This window comes from Phocoena phocoena, chromosome 16 (assembly GCF_963924675.1).
Source record: "Phocoena phocoena chromosome 16, mPhoPho1.1, whole genome shotgun sequence".
NCBI lineage: Eukaryota > Metazoa > Chordata > Mammalia > Artiodactyla > Phocoenidae > Phocoena > Phocoena phocoena.
Window position 1 is genome coordinate 16,062,682 of NC_089234.1, and position 14,449 is coordinate 16,077,130.

The 14,449-nt window shown below is 43.5% G+C and overlaps 2 non-coding genes across 2 annotated transcripts; both read right to left on the reverse strand.

Annotated features, from left to right (window-relative positions):
- Positions 1-258: 258 nt before the first annotated feature.
- LOC136136768 (U6 spliceosomal RNA) lies at positions 259-363 on the reverse strand. Its single transcript, XR_010656700.1, has one exon. It is a non-coding gene; the product is annotated as a U6 spliceosomal RNA (small nuclear RNA).
- Positions 364-4,253: 3,890 nt separating this feature from the next.
- TRNAW-CCA (transfer RNA tryptophan (anticodon CCA)) lies at positions 4,254-4,326 on the reverse strand. Its single transcript has one exon. It is a non-coding gene; the product is annotated as a tRNA-Trp (tRNA).
- Positions 4,327-14,449: the final 10,123 nt, after the last annotated feature.

The window sequence follows — 14,449 nt, forward strand, 5'->3', positions numbered from 1 at the left end:
AATGTCTTGGGGGCTTCCCTGGTGTCGCAGTGGTTGAGAGTCCGCCTGCCGATGCAGGGGACACGGGTTTGTGCCCCGGTCTGGGAGGATTCCACATGCCGCGGAGCGGCTGGGCCCATGAGTCATGGCCGCTGAGCCTGCGCGTCCGGAGCCTGTGCTCTGGCAATGGGAGAGGCCACAGCAGTGAGAGGCCCGTGTACTGTAGGAAAAAAAAAAAAAAATGTCTTGACGGTTGCCCTGGGGTTTACAAAATATCTTAAAAATATGAAATGCTTCACTTATTGGTGAGTCATCACTGTGCAGGGGCCATGTGAATCTCTGTGTTGGATGCAAATTTACAACAGGTGCTGCTGAAGCAAGCACCTTTTCTAGATTTTCTTCTGCCTGCTTTAGAGTTGGATGATGAGAAGCAAAGACCACAGGGCTCTGTGGAACCGCAGGTCTGAGAGATGAAGGAAGGCTCGAGAGAAAGCATCTAGGCTCAAGTGACCAGACTTTCAGGTCCTACAGGCTAGTAAAATTTCAAAAACAAAATTCTGAGCTTGCAGACTTTTATTTTGCTAAGTGAGAATCAAAAAGAACTGCAGTTTATCACCATAATTTCATGAAAGACAGGATGTTTTAACACTTTTCAAAAAAGGCTGAAAGATTCCACTTTTCAACTGCATGAGTTTCGTTCTGCAAAACGCTCTGTTTTCTTCCTTCAGTGGAGCCTGGTATTTGAAAACCACTGATTCACTTCAGTCACTCATTATAAGATGAGGGGAAAGGCTCATGGGAGGAAGTGATCTGCCTGAGGTCACACCTCATCAGGCTTTTCTTTGCTCCAGAGGCACCGATGACCCTGGTAGTGCCCGAAACAGTTAATACCAATACCTTATGGTTCTGCAGGTCCTTGGAACCAAATGAGTTAAGAAAGCTCTGAAGATGGAAGTTGTGTGGGTTATTGACTTATTGCCTCTCAGGTCCAAATGCACTCCGAAATATCTGCCCCGTGATCAACAAGAGAATTCCTTTAACCATCTCTCCTTTAAAGTAAGCATGGTGTTAACCTTCCTCGGCAGAGAGCAATAGAAGCAACTTACAGGAGGAAGAAGTTTCTGGAAGTTGCTGGCAGGGGCTGGGTGTCAGCCTTGTGCATAGAGGACATCCAGTGGAGCCTTCCCCAGGCATCCCTCTGCAACTTTGCAGCACTTTATGGTAACCGTTCCATGGCCTTCTCAACATGGAAACCAAAGCCCCTGCATGGCTACACAAAGTTACATGTGGTCCAGAGAGTTACACACAAAATAGCCCGTGCAGGTCCACACCACTGGTTGCTGACCACCTGCTCCCCAGCTGGCACTCCTACCTATTGTTTGCCAAGCAGCTCCAGACCAGCTCCATCCTGGCCAAACCTGCTAACACCTCTGCTACCCAATGGGCTGAACCACACCTTCTCCAGCGCAGTCTGAACCCCTTCCAAGTTTGTGCTTCCTTGGGTTCTCTCCCTCAGCCAAAGGTATCGTACAGAATATCCTTATATCTTATAGTAACTCTTTATCACAGTAATTCTTTGTATTAAGCTTTTGTTTAGCATATGTATTGTTTCTGTGTCCTGACTGGACCCAGACTGCTACTGAAAGTGAGAGTGAAATACGTTGTATGACCTTCTGAAAAGGATCTCCTTTTTTAAGGCTGAATAATACCCCGTTGCATATATATACTACATTTTCTTTGTCCATTCGTCTATTGATGGATTTTTAGGTTACTTCCATATCTTGGCTTTGTGAATAATGATGCAATGAACATGGGATGCGGATTTCATCTCCTTTGGATATATACTCAGAAATGGGATTGCTGCATTCTATGGTAGGTCTATTTTTAATTTTTTGAGGAACCTCCATACTGTTTTCCATAGTAGCTGCACCAACTTACATTCCCACCAACAGTGCACAAGTGTTCCCCTTCATCCAATCCTTGCTAATATTTATCTTTTGTCCTTTTATTTTTTTAAATTTTTTAAAGGTTTATTTATTATTTTATTTTTTATTTTTGGCTGCATCGGGTCTTGTTGTGGCACCCGGGATCTTCGTTGAGTCATGCGAGATCTTTTTGTTGCGGCGTGCGGGCTCTTCGTTGTGGTCCACGGGCTTCTCTCTAGTTGTCGTGTGTGGGTTTTCTCTCTCTAGTTGTGGCTCGCAGGCTCCAGAGCACGTGGGCTCTGTAGTTTGCGGCATGCAGGCTCTCTATTGAGGCATGTGAGCTCAGTAGTTGTGGCGCGAGGGCTTAGTTGCCCCGCAGCATGGGATCTTAGTTCCCTGACCAGGGATCGAGCCCAGTTCCTGCATTGTAAAGTGGATTATTTACCACTGGACCACCAGGGAAGTCCCTTTTGTCCTTTGAATAAAAGCCGTTCTAACAAGTGTGAGTTGATAGCTCATTGTGGTTTTGATTTGCGTTTCCCTGATGATCAGTGATGTTGAGCACATTTTCATGTACCCATTGGCCTTTTGCATGGCTTCTCAAAGCCCATGTTCTTTCAGCACACCTGGTTCCTAAAAATCTGGAGGAGGTACCTAACACACTACATATGCTTTAGCTAATAAACATTTCAGTTAGAAAAATAAGTCTGGAAATTGTTATAAATTACTTTAGAGGAAACTGGTGGTATTCTGAAGGCAGTGTGGCACCTCTGCAAGGACTCTGGAGTCCATTTATTCACCCATCAAACAAATATTTCCCCAGTGCCCATAAATGCCTGGCCTGATTTAGACACAGGGATAGTACAATGAAAGAGCAGGTTTTGTCTGCCGATGCATAGAGCTTACAAACTACTTGCGAGTATGAGTGAGGAAGAAAGAGGGCAGAAAGTAAATAAGGGAACAAGATGATTTCCAAATATGCAAAAATTTTGAATTTGGAGCTGGGTTCAAATTCTTAACATTGTGACTTTGGGTTTTGGACCTATATCTGTATCTGCTCTCTCTGAGCCTCAGTTTTTATACCTGTAAGAACACTTACAACATATATTTGTTGTGAGGATGAAAGGCGTTTATTTTATAAAGCATATAACATGGGCCTTTTAGAATAAGTAATAAGGTGTTATTACTATGAAAAAATCTTACACATTTCTTGCAAAATATCCATAGGAATCTATGCACCTCTTTTTGTTCAGACTCTATTTCTAGGATCTGATTATTCAGCCCTATAGAGAGGAAATATTAGCTAAATTAATTACTGTGTATAAATGATTTATAATAGTGCCTGGCAAATACTAAGTACCATATATATTTATTAAATGAATAAATGAATAAATTCTACTCTGGATATAGTTCACTGAATCCTCTTCATATTATAAGACCCATCATATAATTCTCCGAACAATCTTATAGTGATAATCATGCCCATCGTACTTCAATTCATTCAGCAAAATTTACAAAGCACATGTCCAGCACTGTTTTAGGTGCTGAGAATACCAGCAGTAAACATTTTTAGTAAAGATTAAAATATTAGCAAAAAGCAAGTAACTTCAGATTAAGGGTAACTTCAAAATAGTTTGAGAAATTATTTCAAAATATTTTGCCCTGAAGAGAGGAGCTTTTTTCTTTTAAATTTAGTTGTTGCAAACTAGTTGTCATCCTATGTCAAGTGGAGTGCTTCCTTGAGCTGCTTTCAGTTGCTAATGGCGGTACCAAGAAACCGTGAGCTGTAAATACTCAGTGCTTTTCTACAATTTAAGTGGCACGTAGTTGGAAGTGGGGATGAAGAAAAATGAGGACAGAATTTAAATAAACTAACAAACAAGATGACAACACATTGGCTCCAGCCTGTGCTGCAGGGACCTACAGAGCAGTAAGAGACTCACCAGGGCCTGGTTAGCACATCCAAGCTCTTCTGGCAATCTCTCTGAGCATCATTTGGTCTCATAGTTTTCTCAGAACCATGAGAGCCAATGATGAGAATTCAGGTAATTTCAGGAAGCAAGCAAGTTAATTGGAGACCTGTTTTGAGAGATTATGGCGGTGAGCAATTGCTGTGTCTCAAAGACACTGCAAGGAGTGGGGGTAAGATAGGACAAGGAGCATTTCATGGCTTTATTATTTTTTTTAGAATTTTGGGAACACAAGAGCTTTAATTGTTCTGCTTTGTCTTTGTGGGAGAGGATTTGAATATTTATTTATTTATTTGGCTGCGCCGGGTCTTAGTTGTGGCGGCATGTGGGATCTTCGTTGCAGCATGCGGGCTCTTTAGTTGCGACATGCGGGATCTAGTTCCCTGACCAGGGATCGAACCTGGGCCCCCTGCATTGGCAGCATGGAGTCTTAACCACTGGACCACCAGGGAAGTGGTGGTCCTTCATGGCATTTTGAGAAGACACCTATTATATCAGGCAGAGCAAACAATGGTCGATTCAATGGATGCATCACACCAGGGCACATGGACTATTCTGAGATCAGAGTTTCAGTGGTATTGATTGTGGCCTCGAGCAGGTAAATTTTAATAAAATCAATAAATCTGACAACACTAGCAAACAAATGCCTCCCTGACAAGGACTGGGAGCAACTTCACACCTAACTTTTCTGGAATGCCTCCTCTCTGCCTGTGCTAATCCATTGCTGTATTAATGAAAATGGCAGATGCCTACTATAAACCAGGTACTGTTTTGTTAACTCGTTTGATTCTTGCAAAAAAATCAATTTTAGAGATGAATAAGCTAAGTAAGTTTAAGCAGCATGCTTGAGGTCACCTGGCTAGTAAGTAGCTGAGTCAGCATCTGCCCCCAGGCCAGCTGACTGTAGAGCTTTTGCTCTCAGCAAGGACACCAAATTCCTAGTCACCCAAATCCTCAGCTCTAGCATAGTCCAGCACCTAGAGAATGCACGATCACCACTTATCAAATAAGTGAGTGAATTATAAATTATTCAGTGTTCTCTTAACTACTATTTACCTAAGCAGTTGCGAGACCAAATTATACAATGCCAAGGAAAAATTAACACAGGCATATAAACGATATCACAACAGATCTCTGTACCGGGTAATTCAGATTTATTTGTGCAGCCCAAGGTACAGTTTGCTCTGCAGGTCATTGAAAAAGAATACACCATTCCTTGATTATTACAGTATACAAAAATGGCATGTATTTCTTGCTAGAGAAATGGTAGAGTCTCTAGGAAAGATTCTTGCTTTTTGCCGGTTTTTGCTCTAGCAGGATATGGGAGAAGGCATTGACTTCAACAAACACAAAGAGCTGTCCAGGCAGTGGACTGCCCTTTGGTATCCGGACACATTTTAGTTGAAAGGAAACAGAGCTTTGTCATTGCATTTTTTTTTTTAACTACATTTTTTAAAAACATATTTATTTATTTGGTTGTGCAGGGTCTTAGTTGCAGCAGGTGGGCTCTTTATTTGTGGCTCACCGGCTCCTTAGTTGTGGCATGCGAACTCTTAGTTGCGGCATGCATGTGGGATCTGGTTCCCTGACCAGGGATCGAACCTGGGCCCCCTGCTTTGGGAGCACGGAGTCTTCTCCACTGTGCCACAAGGGAAGTCCCTGTCATTGCATTTTAATGTGTAATGGAAAACAATATTGTATTAGGACCACTTCAAATTATATTTTAAAACATATCTTCTATTTACAAATATATTTTTATATTTTAAAAATATTTGTTTTCTGTACTGAAAAGCTCCTTTGGCAGACATTTTGCTAAAAATCCAACAATATATTAAAATTTTTTTGCATTAACTACTTTGGTTGATTGATTTGCCAACAGCCAAGGTAAAAGCTCTTTGAGCTTTAACGTTTATTGGATGGGAAAGGATTACAACATGTAAAATTCCATCACATATTGTAAAATAAAGATATGGCCCAGATATACCCAAGATTTCAAGGCCAAGTACAGTTAGTTTGCCAGTCGCTGACTTATTGACATTTCTTATTCTGATCTAATTAATCGACATGAATCAAACGTCTGTTGTAAAAGATATGGAGAAGATAGAGATATTCAAGTAGAGAGCTATAGAATTAATCATATGGGTGCAATCAATTACTGTTTGTATATCATTATTAAAAAGGAAAATTGAAAAAAAAACTTTAAGCAACCTCAAATGACATGAGTATAAGTTTTTGTGGAGTATGTTCCCTTTAATATTATTAATTTTGACCATTCTTATTACTCTATCCTCAGCAGAATGTCCTTTCTCTGAATGAAAACTAATTTTAAATGATTTAGGAGCACCCTGAGGTGACAAGAACATCTAACAGATTTAGCAAGACTCGGCCTTAAAACCTCAAGTGGCTTTAAAAATTGAAAGGCACAAAACTGAATGATTTTATTCATGTCAAAGCACTAAAAGACCATGTTATGTTTGCCTGAAAATGTGTAAATTGGAGTATTTTTTATGCTGTCACATTTTGCTTAAGATTTTAAATTTCAATGTTTATTTTACTTTTTAGCTTTGTTGAAAGAATGATTTTTAGCGATTAATAAAATTAGTTTCCCAATTGATGTGACTGCATATGAGGGGCTCAGGTGCCCGACTTTGGATCTGGGCTCATTTCACTCTTTCACACCATCTATAAGTTCTTCCTTTGGAATGGTTCTGGGAAATATTCACTGAGATTTGCTAGTCTGAAATATGCTACAAATCTTTCACATGTGTAATTCACTTACAGGCTTCTGCTTCTGTGCTAAGAAGTCCTCGACATAATGTGACATGCAATGCCAATATGACACCCACCTCCTGGAATAAGGCTGGGTTTATTTATGCTGAGAGACCTTATATTTGTGCATAGTGATGAGCTTGGACTATTAATCAAGCAATTTGATCAGCTTGAAAAATTTGATAAGTTTCATACCATCAAAAAGTCCAGTAGTGGGGATATGATATGAACTTGAAGGAAGCTGTGGCAAAATAGCTAAAGAGTATACATTCTGGAATCTGACCACCTGGATCTGATCACTTGATGAAACCTTTTGTGTTTCAGTTTCTTCGTAGGTACAATGATGATGAGAGTAGGTACCTTGCTCGTAGTATTGTCTTGAGATTCAAATGAAATAACAAGTCTATACCATCTACTCTTTCATGCAGTGTGAGCACTGAATTAAAACAAGCTGTTGTCGTGATAGAGAGTTCAGAACACCAGCACTGAACATGGCTCTTCCAGGCAAGGAAGAACAGTGCAAGGTCATAGATACCAGGCAAAAGACTGCAGTCATGCAAATTGGCATGATGTCATTAAAGGCTGGCTTCATCCTTAGAAAAGAATCCCCAAATCAGTACATACAGTAGAGGCCAGTCAGGGAGTTACGGTGGAACTCCTTGTGTCTAGTGATAAAGAGAGCAAGGATTGTGTGTGTGTGTGTGTGTGTGTGTGTGTGTGTGTGTGTGTGTGTCTAGTTTTTGTGCTGTGGATCACATTGTTATGAAGGAAAAAGCTGTTACCTGCTACAAGTTCTTAGGCAAAGTGTCCCTGTAAAGTGGTCATCGCCCCACACACCACCATAGACCTGAAGTCAGTTTTCATTGATCTCTCTGGTGAACCTCAGGAAGGATGTTTTGAAAAGCGTTTGTGTAAAGCATAAAGTTAATTCTTAAAAGTCTTGTAGATAATCCTCCCTGACATAGGAACTCCTAGAAGGTTCTGTGGGACTTACGTGTAGGCTCTAACTGCCACTAGGTGGCAGAGGAACGTTATGAAACCAGCCAATTATCACACACTAGGAAGCATGCATCTCCCTTTCTTTCTCATCACCTGGCGGGAGCCCAGTCTGCAGGATCCTGAGAGATCTTTCCTGTAACTTGGGCTTTTAGTCCCTGTCTTTGCGTATACTCAGCCCCCAGAGAAGTCTGTGACCCTGGATGGCTGGTACTAGCATAACCTAGTGTGTGCTTCTACTGTTGCCCAAATCCCTAAACAGAAAATATCAAAAGCTTTCCAACCTTTGAAGAATTTTCAAGTCTCCTAGAGCTGGACATTTGGAAGAAAGGCAACATTCCTGCAGCACTTTGCAGATGTTTGTTAGAGAGAATGAGCCCAATGCGCTGCCGAGCCGTCTCGTTTCCGGCTGGCAGATCCACTTCTCAAACTGCCCACTCCCAGGAGGGGCCAACAACACTACTGTTATCTAAATCTTTAACTTCTTAATCTCAGAAATCACTATTTTTGGATATTGAGCATAGTTTCACACTCCAAAATTTGGGAGGCTAATTTGGATTAAACTTGAGCAACTTAATCAATGGGTCTTACTTTTCTTTCTTTCCCTTTCTTTCTCTCTTTCTTTCTTTTCTTTCCTTTCTTTCTTTCTTTCTTTCTTTCTTTCTTTCTTTCTTTTCTTTCTTTTCTTTCTTTCTTTCTTTCTTTCAGCTAGAAAGCACTATTTTTATTTCTGAGCTCTGTCTCAGCTATCTCCTATCTGGAGAGAGTTTAGGATGGGATTGATCAAGCAGCATTGCAAGCAGAGAGGAAATGCCCTCCTGGAAAAAAGAGCTGCTTTAATGTCATATCACCACCACATGAAGAAGAAATCCAGCAGGCTCTGCTTTATGACTCTGAATTTTATTACATTCACTATAGATTGCTAAAAATAACAAAACTTTCTCCTATCGTTTATAACCATCCAATTAATTGTTCCAATTTCTGGAGAAAAACTAAAGGTAGCTAACTGAGGCCCTTGGTTTAAGAATCAAGTCCTCCTCTTCTATTTCCACATGACAGATGTGACTGAGGATTGGAACAGGGCTGGAGGAGATGACAGCAGGGCATGCAATTCATATAAAAAGGATGAGGACCTTACAGTCTGAAAAGACACCTTATCGAGGTGACAGGAAGCTTCGTTCAGAGCAGGCAACTGCGAGTGTGTCCTCTGGTGCAGTCCCCTGTCTCCTACCAGTGCCCTAAGTCACTGTCAGTTAAAGCCTCAGTGTGTCTGGGATCTGTTCAGGGCCTCCATCTCCAGCATAGGCAGTGCTCTCTTACTGATGAGCTACTAGCCTTTGGTGTCAACTGAGATATTGCCAGACCATTTTTCTGTCCATCCAGCCCTCCCTTCTGCAAGTGACAGTTGCCATATGCTCCCTCTGGGGCTGGAGCTTTCCAGCTAAGGATCTGTTTCTCAGGTTAGGAAGAAAGTGGGAGAGAAAATCCAGCTTTCAAATTAAGGGCACATGAAATTCGGGGCTTCTAAATTAAGTCAACACAATCATTTCCTTCTTTGAAGGAAGCCTAGGCCCCCCGAAAGCCTGGGCTGGAGGTTCAGCCCCTCCTGCTTCCTATAGGGTTGTTGGAAACGCAACCATCTATGAATCAAAGGAAGCCTGCGAGCGGCCCGCCTGCCCGCGGTAGGGGGCGGGGCGGAGGTGGAGAGGAAGGCAGACGAGGAGCCGAACCCGCCTTTCTGAGCCGGCTCATCTCTTTGTCTGGGTGTCTAGGCAGGGCTTTGAAAGGTGCCCTGGGAGTGGGGAGCGAGCTGGGAACAGCTCCCCTTAGGAGCTTCCAGCCACTTTACTCGACCCGAGGCTGTGAGTCCCTTTTCACTTCCTAAATCATCGCTTGAGGATTTCCCACGGCTTGAACCACGGCTCTGCCCTTCTTTTCCTTCTAGGGCCTCACCTCCATCTGCGCCCCTGCTGTCCCCCACCTCCCTGGGTGTAGAGCCCCGTCTCATCTCCTCCTTTGGCCCAGGGCCCCTCGCAGCCCACGGGGACACTTATCAGGCTTCCCTGCCGGGAACCTGGTCTCCTTTAAGTGGTTTTCTCTCTGGAAAGGAAAACCTCACTCATTGCTGTCTTTCTCATTCTAGACGGTTTAACCCTGGCTTGACATGTAGGGAATTTTTCTCAGGGAGCCGTTTCCATTTAATGTAGGATAATATTTGCTTTAGTAGCTGGGTATGTTGCTGGAGCTTTGGTAATAAAACTGAGGTGTATCTAGAAATTTGCAAACTTGCTTTAGTGGGGAGTGAAAAATACGGTTTTCCTTAATAAAATCTTTAATAAAGGACTTGTGCTGCATTGGGAATGCACCAGTAGTGCGTCCTCTGTGGTGGCTGTTTAGATGGGCAATCAGCCACTGCCCCGGGGTCCTTACACCTCATTTTATGATGTTTGGGGATCAGCAGACTTAAATTTGCCTTTACTTCAAAGGCCGCTGGAAGAGAGGGAAGAGCTGCATTACTTAGAGCTTAACATGTCTAAGATTCACACACCTCCCAAGCCGCCGTATCACCCCCATGTCACAGCCTGGGTGGGATGACAACTTCCCCACTCCGCATGAAGGTCAGAGATTTGGAGACTGTTCTTTAGTGGCGTGATTGGAATCTTTGCCAGTTGTGCATATATTGATAAGAATCTAATGACCATCCTGAAAACCGCAAAGATGATGATAATGAAGACACAGAGGCATATTTTTAAGGAATCCAGTTAAAGTACAGTACTTACATTAGTAGACAGGAATGCAAATTCCCAAAACACTTAGGTTTGGGTCCTGGAGCTGGGCAGGGTACAAGGTCACCCAGGTTGGTCTTCAGCCAGAGCATGGCTGGAGAACCCCGATTGTGACCGCTGCACACATGGCTTATGTCGCTGTCCCTTTCAGCAGTTACTATTTTAACCAGGTCAGTGCCTGATCTCTGCCTGCTGGGAAAGTCAGCTGTGTCCTTCTTCCAGCCTCCCTCCCACCCCAGTGGTAACAAAGGCATCTCTAGCCGGTTCAGCAGGGGGAGGGCTCTGCGCAGAATACAGCTTGGCTCCTGGGCCACCTGTTCCAGAGCTGTCTTTGGGACTGAGGGGCCTTCTCTCTGCTTCAAGAAGGCAGACCCCAGGCGTCAGGCCCATTTGGGACTTAGTGAGTGTCCCTGGGGAAGCAGAGAGGAAAAGAGGAAATGGGCTCATAATGCAAATCATTGATCACGCCCCCAAGTTTCAGTTCTGCCTCGGAATGCAAATGAGCTCTGCCGCCACCTCCCAGACAGTAATCTGGCAGGGAAAACCTAGACTTAGAAGTAAAGTGGTGACCCCTTCGCAGTGCCTGGTCACTTTTGGCATGAGCGGGGGGAGCAGTGCACTTCAGTTTTCCCCAAAGGAGACAAGTCAGGATCCAAGGGCTGTTTTAATTGGAATTATGTCTGCCTGAAGAAGTCTAATTTTTCTCAGGATCTTTGTCATTCTCTGCGTGTTGCTCAAATAAGAAATGTGAGTATTAGACAAATAAGGGCAGATAAGAAGGGCCGTTTTAGCTTTTCTTTGGGGAAATAGGGGGTGTGGACCCTGAATTATTTTCCAGCGCTGCCCTGCCTAGGATCAAATGAACATTTTGCTCTAAGTACTAATTGAACTAAAGTCACCTGAAATGAAAGGACCGTTGGAATTTGTGTTTGTGTGTGTATAGCCCTAGGGCACTTAAACAGCGAGGAAGCAGTAAGTAAATCAGAGATCCATTACAGGTTAACAGCCACAAAGCAGGGCATTTTCGCCTAAGTCAATTGTTCTATTTGATAAAGAAGTTTCAAATTGGGGCACGTGGTCTAAAGTTCACACTATTTCTTACAGGTTGTTAACATCTTTGAGCCTGTGCTAGGCTCTTAGGGCCGCCATAGCAAAAGACCACAGACTGGGTGGCTTAAACAACAGACATTTATTTTCTCACACTTCTGTAGGCTAGAAGTCAGAGATCAAGGTGTTGGTAGGGTTTTTGTTTTGTTTTGTTTAGCTTTTTTCCTGAGGCCTCTCTCCTTGGCTTGCGGAGGGCTGCCTCCTTGCTGTGTTCTCCCTTGGTCATCTCTCTGTGCCCCCACAGATGATGTTCTGATGTCCTCTCTGTGTCCTAATATCCTTTTTTTATAAGGACACCGATCACATTGGATTAGGGCCACCCTAATGACCCCATTTTAGCGTAATTACCTCTTTAATGACACTATCTCCAATAGAGTCACATTCTGAGGAGCTGGGGGGGGTAAGGCTTCCACACATGAGTTTGGGGGGATGCAGTTCAGCCCATAACACAGCCCCAGTTTCCTCACTGGGAAAACTGGAATAAAACTTCCTGTCCTTTCTTACATTTAGGCTCAAATGAGATAGGGGTGGGATAGGCAGCTGAGGACAATGTGTCTTATGGGCCAATGTGAAAGTTGCATCCTCAGTATACACCCAAGGTTTGGAGGCCAAGTTTGCCATGAAGAGATGAATTTGCAAAGGTGCTACTAAATATCACGCTTTCTTAGCTATTTGAGCTTAAATGCAAATCATGTTTTCATTTATTTATTCATCACCATTGATTTCAGACCTACTCTGCTGGGCACTGGGTCAGTGTAATCCATTATCTACAGATGATGCAGAATGGCGAGTTGGCTGGATGAATTTTGTAGGAAACTTCATTAAGCAGGAGAAGACTTCTAATCTGTCTTCCTGTGCAGCTTATGGGGAGCTTCACAGAAAATATCTCTTGCCTTCAACAACTTCCCCTGACTCTTCCTTCGTCAATCACAGGAGGCTACTCAGGATCTGGAGATTCAGAAGAGCTTGGAGGTCACCCTGGGTTGGGGGCTGGAACCACACAGGTTAAATTCAGGGTGGAAAAATTCAGATTCTGTCACTCTTAGAGACTGAATATCTGATATACTGAGGCAAAGCTGGGTTCTATGAAAAACAAGGGTCAGTTACACACACACACACACACACACACACACACACACAGAGGAGTGTACAGAGGCCAGAAGAGTTTGCACTTGTCCTTGAGTAAAGTACATAGCACTGGTATTTTTAACTGTTAGGGAGTCCCAAGCTGTGCTGAAGTGTGCCCCAAGTTCACAGAGGGTGAAACGACATCATCATGCACCCTTGATCTCTCTCTCAAATTTTGAAACTTCAAAGCTGAATGAGGAGCATAAAATCCAAGCTCTGATGTCAGCTATGGGAACTCCTTCTCTGTTGGGTTCTAGTCATATGACAGGGTGTGGGCAAGATGGGAAATTTAGCCACACTGTCCTTGGGAATCCAAGGGCAAAGTGGTGACACCTTGATTTCTTTCTGGTGCCCGGTCCTGAGTCTGAAGTCTCGCTGTCCAGGAGGAGTCCCAAGAAGAGATAAGAAGTCCACAGCCCCGAAATAGATTCTGTGATAAACGGAGGCAGAAAGGAGCCTGCAGTAAGTACTAAGGAGGAAGGAACTAAAGAGTATTGGAAAGTCCACTTGCTACATGACAAAAGCAACCTGGAAAAAATGGGAAGAGGGACCTCAGGAATTTAACTTTTTACCTTGGGCCAACAGACCATTTTGTAGTTCTGAAACTCCTTTGGACTTCAATATTGCTTTATTTCCAAAACGGGACTGGAAATGGGAATGACAAAGCCAAAAATATCAAACAGCCTTGGATCCTTGGTAAAAAAAACACTAGCAGCAACACATAGCAGAGCTCACCTCCCCCATGCTTCACATTTCATTGTAGGAGGGAAACCACAAGCTGAACCCTGCAAAGGCTATTGTAATTAACTCACAAGTCCTCCTGTGCTTCCTAGTGGTTCCTGAGTCTCTGAGGTGCTGAAGTAATGTGAGATGGGGTTACTTAATATGTGTTATGGGAGGAGGAACCAAAAATGCATTTTTAGTCTTGTTTGCTGAAAGAGTCCATTATGTCCATTTAATTTACTGTTTCCAGGTTCAAGGGAATCATCTCCATGTGACATTTATCTACGTTAATTTGGGATGAGAGGAGTTAACATGTGTCAATCAAGGTTTTAATGGCAAATAACAGAGACCAAGTCTGGCCCCTTGAAGCAGAAAAAACATTTATTTAAGTGTATTAGATGCTGTCCTAGAACCCAGGAGGGTGGAGAATAAAGCTTGGAGGCTGTATAATCAGCCACAATCCCTGACATCAATTCTGAGGCTGTCCTGAGTGACACTCCACTGCCTTTGCTTCGGGCAAGAGACCACAGCTTGTCCTGGACCACGTCTCACATTGAACAAACTTCTGTCCTCTATAAACTGGCTGCAGTGGCCACCATCCCAGCACACCCCCAAATCCTAAGCAAGGTCCTCCTGGTCCTTGCTCTCCAATGATCTTTATGAGGCTCTCCCCCTGCCTCTTTTGGGAAACCCAACCTGAGCCGATGGAAGGGGGCTCATGCTCTGGAATTATGCCTCCCCCTTGCGGTACCCCCATTGCTTTTGCTCAGGTTGGAGTTGTTCTGTCTGGAGTGACACTTGGGGCTTCAGCTTGATGGTCAGTGATGTTGGAAGAGGTGGTCCAGACCCCTTGGTAACTGAGCCCTCTAGGCTGGGTCCCCTTGTTCTGCTATGGGCATGGGAGGCACTCCTGATTCTTTGAGTACTTGGTCTGTTAGAGCAGGCTCATGCATGTCTGAAGGAGGGACAAGTATGAAGCCTCAAGGGGCAGTGTAATCTAGACTCATATCAGGAAAGAAAATTCTCACATACACTGCAAGGCTCTTTTTCTGCAGGGACAGCGGAT